General features: G+C 50.2%; 1 long non-coding RNA gene across 1 annotated transcript; it reads right to left on the bottom strand.

Moving 5' to 3' along the window:
• LOC128907969 (uncharacterized) lies at positions 1-8363 on the bottom strand. The gene is made up of 3 exons (XR_008465806.1): positions 8254-8363; positions 5670-5871; positions 1-839 (listed from the first exon to the last, which is right to left on the bottom strand). It is a non-coding gene; the product is annotated as an uncharacterized LOC128907969 (long non-coding RNA).

Raw genomic sequence — 8363 nt, forward strand, 5'->3', positions numbered from 1 at the left:
GTTTTTATAACTTAGGTTCGCTGTCAAGGCAGTGACACATCTTCTGAAAACACTCAGAAAACAAGAAAATGGGAAGTGACCATCTGATCCAAAAGGAGTGGTCCACCATGGTCCACCTGGTGGTTTGCTCTCCTTGGAGCACTGATGGATTACAGAGGTTCTTAATGAATGCTTTTACCCAGTAAACACACAGCTGTCAGATGAATAGGGCAATGAATACACTCCTTTATAATTACAAACTACATTTATTGAGCAGGAAAGGTTCTGCATCACTCCGATCCTTTCCTGGATGGCTGTGACAGTGACAAGGGCATCCACTCTCTTACAGCAGCAGAGCTAGTGATGTCATCTGAGTGCAAGGATGACATCACAGCCCCCCTGTAGACATGGTCTCTGTTGACTATTGCACTAATTGGTGCAAAATAGCCTCTGTAATTAGCAGGAACACACGGTATTGGCCCACAGAGAAGATCCCACCTCCAGCGCTCTTGTGGTTAGAAGCAGTTGGGCTCAGCAGCATGGCAGAAGAAAGCATTGACCACTATGGTGGAAGAGTAAGCCATAACCACGGCTCTGACCAAGGTGGACACTCTGGAACAAGAAGGGTGGAAGATCACCTCCACCTGACCAAGAGAGGGAAACTTGTCGAACATCGCAGCCTTCAAACACTGAGTGCTCAGAACATGGTATACTGTGAAATACTCAGATGTTCACAAGCATCATCAATGTTTCTTCCTCCTCTCTTCTCACTGCCACAGCTGGCTAAGAAGAAACCTCAGGTGGAGCTGGCTGAGGGCAGTTACATCCCCAGAGGACGTGCCGCTCATCAGGGTCATTTTCTGCACGGGAACAAAGCAGAGGAGGAAAACCTCGCAATCAAGTTAAAGCCACTTTCCCAACTCTATTTACTGAACGCGTTTGTTAAATAGACTTTGGAGAATAGATAGCGTGTTTATGAAAAGGACTCGGGTTTCATCTGATAATGTAACGTAAAGCTTCCCTGTCAGGGGCTCAAGACCTGTAAAATCCATGACTTGCCAGATCTGGGCGTAGAGGTAAAACTGCTCAGTGGAGCTCATTACGGTCCAGAGAACCGCTGGGTTTCATTGGTCCTGAAGAGCATAACCTCCATGAATAAACCTGAGAAAAGCCTGCTAAAAACCTGTGAGTGGATTTTATGAAACCTGCAAGGTCTCATGGACTTAAATCCCTCCTCTCCAAAGTGCCCCGTTCAATTAACCTCAAAACTTTCCCTCTAAAATAAAGCTGACTTTTGGCGGAAGACCTCGGAGGGAAACTTGAGGACAGAAAAGTGAAAATAGGTTTCAAATGAAATCTAAAATGGCCATCTCTGCAAAACGGAGCCCTTACCACAGCTGCAAAATCATTTATCAAGTGCTTGGAGCGTGCTTGATGCGTCCAAGAGCAAGCGGACACCTTTCCCACAGACTCGCCAGCCTCTCACAGCTGTTAGATCGAGCAGAGCAGCCAGCAGAAGCATGCAGAGTCAGCGAAAAATCTGCCGAAGAATTTCTTGATCTTCGCTTAAGGGTAATAAGGCCTCCTGTTACGAGCTAGGGAGAGGCAAAAGTGTTTCAGAATTCCATTTTTTCCACGCAGAATTTTTAGATTATAATCTCGCACAACGAGTCTAAAAACTTTGCTCTTGAAGTTTAATAGTCCTCTTATTGAAATAAAAGCAGTTTATTCTTTCTCATTTGACATCTCTCAGGCAATGGGTGCTGTAGATCAATTTTGCAGGATCTTTCTGCATTTATAGAAGTCCCCTGTAGGACAGGTGATTGAGTTGGAATTATATGTTATTTTTTTTTTAATTAGTATAATTTTGCTGTCATTCATGCAGACTGAACTGTAATTGATATTTTTCCATCCTCTCCCCACTGGCAATATGAGGTCTGTTGGAACGGGGATGGGAACTGTTTGCTGCCTTCAGCTCTTTATTTATCCGCAGCTTTTAGTTGGAGCAAGATACAAACATACATCAGCATATGCTTTAACTAAAAGCAAGAGCTTGCCAACTCAGGCAGGTTGGGAATTTTCCATTCACAGAAAGAGCAATCTCAGAAAAAAAAAAAAAAAAAGAAAAAAAGAAAAAAAGAAAAAAAAAAAGAATTGTCCTTGGGGGCAAAAAGGGGATTTTGCCTAAATCATTCAATTTTCTTTTCATTCCCCTTAAATCAAAAGTCAGCATTTTCTTGAACTAAATCCAAAGGGTTTCGAGTCATGTCAGTGTTAAGCAGCACGGCTTCAGGCCACTGTTTGCCTGCTGGGGCTGCAGCTTTGGGTGCCATACGTTCACGGCCTTTCCAAAATCAACAGGAGAGGCAAGTGCTTGATCACCAAGTCCCAAAGGGAACATGGATCCAAGAGGCATTTGCAGAGGAAAGCTCCATAGCGAGTATTAAACATGACAAGCCAGATATAACTTCTGCCTCAAGGAGTCATTGAACCGGTTACGGTTGCAGTCTGGGAAATCACAGAGTCACAGAATGGTTTGGGTTGGAAGGGACCTTCAAGATCATCCACCCCCTGCCCTGGGCAGGGACACCTCCCACCAGACCAGGTTGCTCCAAGCCCCGTCCAACCTGGCCTTGAACCCCTCCAGGGATGGGGCAGCCACAGCTTCTCTGGGCAACCTGGGCCAGGGGCTCACCACCCTCACACCAAAGAATTTCTTCCCAATATCTCATCTAAATCCACGCTCTTTCACTGTAAAACCGTTGCCCCTCGTCCCATGGCTCCCCTCCCTGCTCCAGAGTCCCTCCCCAGCTTTCCTGGAGCCCCTGGAGGGACTGGCAGGGGCTGGAAGGTCTCCGCGGAGCCTTCTCTTCTCCAGGCTGAACCCCCCCAGCTCTCTCAGCCTGTCCTCCCAGCAGAGGGGCTCCAGCCCTCCCAGCATCTCCGGGGCCTCCTCTGGCCCCGCTCCAACAGCTCCGTGTCTCTCCTGTGCCGAGGCCCCAGCGCTGGAGGCAGCACTGCAGGGGGGTCTCCCCCGAGCGCAGCAGAGGGGCAGAATCCCCCCCTCGCCCTGCTGCCCACGCTGCTGGGGATGCAGCCCAGGCTGCGGGGGGTTTCTGGGCTGCCAGCGCACGGTGCCGGCTCCTGTGGAGCTTCTCACCCAGCAGCACCCCCAAGTCCTAATATCCCATTCCCTATATTTTCTCCTTAAATACCCACTGATGATGGTTGCTGGAGACCAAGCGTGGAGGTGCTCGTACCTTCGCTCTGACCAGCTGGTCATTCTTACACGCTTGCATTAAGCCAGCTCAGCTCTGTTTCTCATGGCTTTCAGGAGCCGTTGCCTGGGCAGGAGTCCAGAGCATGAAAATATGACATATGAAGTATCCCAGGCCCCTCTGAGCATCCAGCTCAGTGAGCTGGAACCTTTAGCTCAGCAGCCCAAAAAGGAATCCTGAAATATTTAAATGCTTTTGTTAAAGCTACCTAAAGGAAATACTCTGGCAAACTTAACTAAAGAAAAAAATATGTGTGTAAACTCTTTTTTTTTTTTTTTTTACGTCTTAATTTTCAGTCAGGAGAAAGACCAATATTAAAGTAGAAGAAATAATTTGCTGGGAGGGAAACCTTTCACGGGGCTCTGCTAAGCAAAATAAAACCCTCCGCTGCCCACAGGGAGATCTCCCCAGCCCAGAGATCAGAGGCAGAGTCAACGGCGTGTGACAGCTAGTAATCACATCGCTTAACGCCTGGCTGGGCAGGACAGGGACAGAAGACCCTGCGCGAAACACGGCACCCTGATACCCAGAAATAAAGGAAGACGCATTCCGGTTACACTGCCCAGCCATTTCCAATGGAAGGATGGTTTGTCATCAAGTCTGCCACCCGCCCCCTCCCCCCCAAAAAAAAAAATAAATCCCTGGTATTTGTTGGAGATAACGAGATTGAAGTCAGTTCAGGGTGGAGACAGAGCCTGACTTTAAAAATTTTAAGGAAAAAAAAAAAAAAGTGGGGAAAAAACCCAGAAGCGATAAATGAAATCGGTTTCAGAGCACTTCAAAGTTAGGAGAGCAAACAAAGCAGGACTGGCCACCACGTCCAAGGCTTTCAGGCACTGACAAATGTCCGCTTTTTAAAACCGCAGCTCACGAAGCATGGACATCTTGGAAAAGCATGGTGTAACAGAAGCTGCAGGGGGGCAAAATCCTTTGCTGGCTGTAGAAGCTGAGCGCTCCCAACTCCTGGCTCCCGAGTGCCTCGTTGAGTTTGAGAGAACTGTTAAGCACCATTCACAAAACCAGCTGTCTCTCTTTAAAAGAGGAAAAGCTACAGTAGGCAAATAAACACAAAGAACTTGGACTGCGGGGCCCGGAGAAATGCGTTTAGAGCCCCTGGGGAAGCCGGGCGGTGGGAGTATCAGCAGCATCGCTCCATCTGCTGTAGACTGGGCAGTGTCTTCAGCAAAATGAGTCAAACTGAAGGGTCGTCTGAGTCCTGTAGGCTGTCTCAAAGGCCAGCAGCAGCCAGACAGGGCGCAGTACATGGAGGAAAAACTACCAGCCATGCTTCCCTGGCATCCTGATGCTATAATGCTCAGGGGCTACGAGTGACAGCTGATACGTTCGTGTTAAACAACCCCGGATGGATCTTTCCGTCCCGCATTTAGCTGCTTTTTGAATGTATATCACGTTTGGCGGAACCACGCACCCTGCCAAACGCCACCACCTTTTGTTTCAAGCACCACCTCATAATTTCATCTGGTGCACCTAAATTCTTACGTGAGGTAGAGCAAATTCTTGTTCCTTACCTTCTCCATGCCAATGTATCTTAGACCTCCATCATATCAGCACCTCAGCAATCACTTTTCCAGGCTGAGTCATCTGCCACCAAATTAAAAAAGGAAGAGCAGAGTCTCTGGCATAACTCAAAGGGCCATGAAGATGATCAGAGGGCTGGAGCCCCTCTGCTGGGAGGACAGGCTGAGAGAGCTGGGGGGGTTCAGCCTGGAGAAGAGAAGGCTCCACAGAGACCTTCCAGCCCCTGCCAGTCCCTCCAGGGGCTCCAGGAAAGCTGGGGAGGGACTCTGGAGCAGGGAGGGGAGCCATGGGACAAGGGGGAAGGGTTTTACACTGGAAGAGGGGAGATTGAGATGAGATTATTACGAAGAAATTCTTTGGTGTGAGGGTGGTGAGCCCCTGGCGCAGGTTGCCCAGAGAAGCTGTGGCTGCCCCATCCCTGGAGGGGTTCAAGGCCAGGTTGGACGGGGCTTGGAGCAACCTGGGCTGGTGGGAGGTGTCCCTGCCCAGGGCAGGGGGTGGAACTGAGTGATCTTTAAGGTTCCTTCCAACCCAAACCATTCTGTGATTCTACGACTCCATGGCTGTGCTCAGGAAGGGCACCGTGGGTCCAGCCTTGCAGTGAGGGCAAACAGATCTCACCCGGCATGCTGCAGAGGTAAAAAGAATAGATCCTGATGTCTCCGGGGCCCTGATATATGCACGCAGTTGAGCAAAAGGGCTTTTTCTGCTTGGGCAGGATGATGCATGGAGCACCTGAAGTCGCTCACTGGTGGTTTTACTGTATCTGCTAGAGTGACTCAATGTAAAGTTCTCTTCTAGACCATTATCACACCAGGACGGCAGATCCCCCAGGCTGACAAAGAAGCAGGAGTGATTTAATAACCCAGTTACCTCCTCCAGCACCGAGACAACCATCTGGAGCATTAAACTGGCACGAACGCAAGCTAGACGGAGCCTGCAGCAAGCTGGCCCTGAAACCGCCCCGTCCTCCAGGTTCAGCTGCGATCCAAGGCCTCCCTGATACGGCCCAGCTGGACAACCCTGCCTCCGAGAGCCCAGGAGATTGCCAAATTGTGAGAAAGAGCACAGAGCCCTGCAAGATAAGAAAGGTAAAACAGAGGACAGAGGTGAGATTGTCGAGATGTGTTAGGGAGCAGCTCAAAGGTACAAGAGGAAAAACCTCAACAGGAGAAGGCAGAAAATCCTCAAGGGGAGAAAACCCAACGCCATGAGATGGATGGTGGCGCCTCAGCAGAGTGGATGTTCCGTTCCAGCAAGCAGCCATGGCCAACCCTTCCACCCAACGGGTAGCAGAGACACTTGGGATGTCTTTCTCAGTGGTCAGCACAGCTTCGTAGCTCACTAGTCCTCACTTGGGTGTATCCTGCTCACAGAGCCTCTGGGCATGACAAAAAGGTGCCCCAAAAAGTGCTCCAGGGAGGGTTACAAACCACTGAGAAGCTTGAGTGCTTTATATTTTTCAACATATCTGGATTTTAAGGTTTCGGGGGTTTTTTGCTTTTTTTAAAAAAAAAAAAAAATTCTATGTCTGAGAGAGTGCAAACCAGAAAAGCAAATCTGAAGTTCAGAAACGCGCTAACGGGGGAATATCAGGAATGCAAATTAAAAGAGCCAAGGGGAAGAGAGCAGGACGTGTTCCAGCAAGCTGCTCTGCTTCTCAAGGCCATGATGACAGGGAAGGGAAAGTCAGACCTGGACCGGGTGTTGAGGCAACATTCCCATCAGAAAGAAATCCAGGGAGCTGAAGAAAGGGAGAGAGGACAGCGAAAGGTTGATTTTAACTCAGGAAGAGGGATAGTTTGACCCTCATAGCACAGCGCCCTTCTTTCCTCACTCATACAGGAGGTGCCATCCTGTGTCTGCAGCTGAGTTACAGATCCAAGGATGCTCCCAATTTGGAGGGCAGTATACGCAGCCAGCCCCTCAGGGATCTGATTCTTCAGTAGTTAAACCGATTTCTTTTCCTTCCCCCCTCAAAGGGTTCCAAAACGGCAACAATTTTAACATGGTGCCACTAAGGTACAACGCAAGCCCGAGCAATGGCAGCGCACGGACCATTCCCTTCTTCTAGGAGGGGCAGATTATTAAAAGACAGTAAACTGGCAAAATCCAGAGCATCTTTCGCACAGCACGTGGTGGGGCACTCCTCCGAGCAGTGTGGAGCACTGCCAGAAGGGCCAAGGCAGGGAGCAGGGCTGCTGGGAATGACTTCTGCTGTTGGGAGTCTCCAGCAGCAGAGGAGAAACCTCCATCCTCTCGTAAGCAGCACGGTGCCATGGAGCCGATGGCTCCAGGAGTGCTTTTGTCACTCTCCCCACTCGGCTTCATGCGGCTGCCTTCTTCCTCTCCTTTTCCAAGCAGCATCCACAACTGCTCTCCTCTTGTTCAAAGCCTTCTGTATCAGCCCCTCCCAGAGCCTCGGGCTTAATCGCCCTCCTACTCACAGGGTTTTCGTGATCTTCATCCCTCTCCCCCTTTGCCCACTTGCTGAATACTTGGCACTGGTGAGGCCCCACCTTGAGGACTGTGCCCAGTTTTGGGCCCCTCACCACAAAAAAGACGCTGAGGTGCTGGAGCGTGTCCAGAGAAGGGCAACGGAGCCGGTGAGGGGTCTGGAGCACAAGTCTGGTGAGGAGAGGATGAGGGAGCTGGCGGTGTTCAGCCTGGAGAAGAGGAGGCTGAGGGGAGACCTTCTCGCTCTCTACAGCTCCCTGAAAGGAGGGGGTAGCCGGGGGGTGTCGGGCTCTTCTCCCAAGGAACAGGCCATGGGACAAGAGGAAACGGCCTCAAGTTGCCCCAGGGGAGGTTTAGGATGGATATTAGGAAAAATGTCTTCACTGAAAGGGTTATCAAGCATTGGAAGAGGCTGCCCAGGGCAGTGGTGGAGTCGCCATCCCCGGATGTATTTAAAAGCCAGGCAGATGTGGTGCTGAGGGACATGGTTTAGTGATGGTTTTTGTCAGAGTTACGTTGATGGTTGGACTCAATGATCTGAAAGGTCCCTTCCAACCTGGGCGATTCTATGATTCTGTGATTCTATGAATTTGTACCTTCCTGGCAGCTCGCTGGGCTTGGAACTATGAGCGAAAGGAGCTCTTCCCGGCCTCCTGGGACACCTGGAGACACAACAGAGCTCTTGCCATAGACACGTGCTGTCCCTTTGGTTTCTGCTCTGCACAGTGCAAGGCTCATGGCCATGGAGTATTTCTGTAGACCAGCTATTTTCAGTCCTGGTGGCAATCACACTAAGTGCGTGGCTTCCTGTGACGTTAGCAGCGGGCAAGGATCGAGGTATGCTCTCTCTTCGCCTCTTTTAGCTCCACCACGTGCTTGGTAGCTCAGACCCAACTTAGTGCCTAGAGCTTGGACCAAAGCTGTACAAAGCCAAGTACTCTGTCCCAAACAGTAAACACATGAGAGGCACAGGAGAACAGGGAATTTTGCCTGGACTCACTCAGAAAGTGCACTTTTTCCTCCAAGACGGATGCAAATGAAGCAAATCACTTGAGATGACCCCAGCAATCTGCGGCAGGGGCAGGACCAGGACTTCGGTCTCCCAAAGCC

Source organism: Rissa tridactyla, chromosome 3 (genome assembly GCF_028500815.1).
Source record: "Rissa tridactyla isolate bRisTri1 chromosome 3, bRisTri1.patW.cur.20221130, whole genome shotgun sequence".
NCBI lineage: Eukaryota > Metazoa > Chordata > Aves > Charadriiformes > Laridae > Rissa > Rissa tridactyla.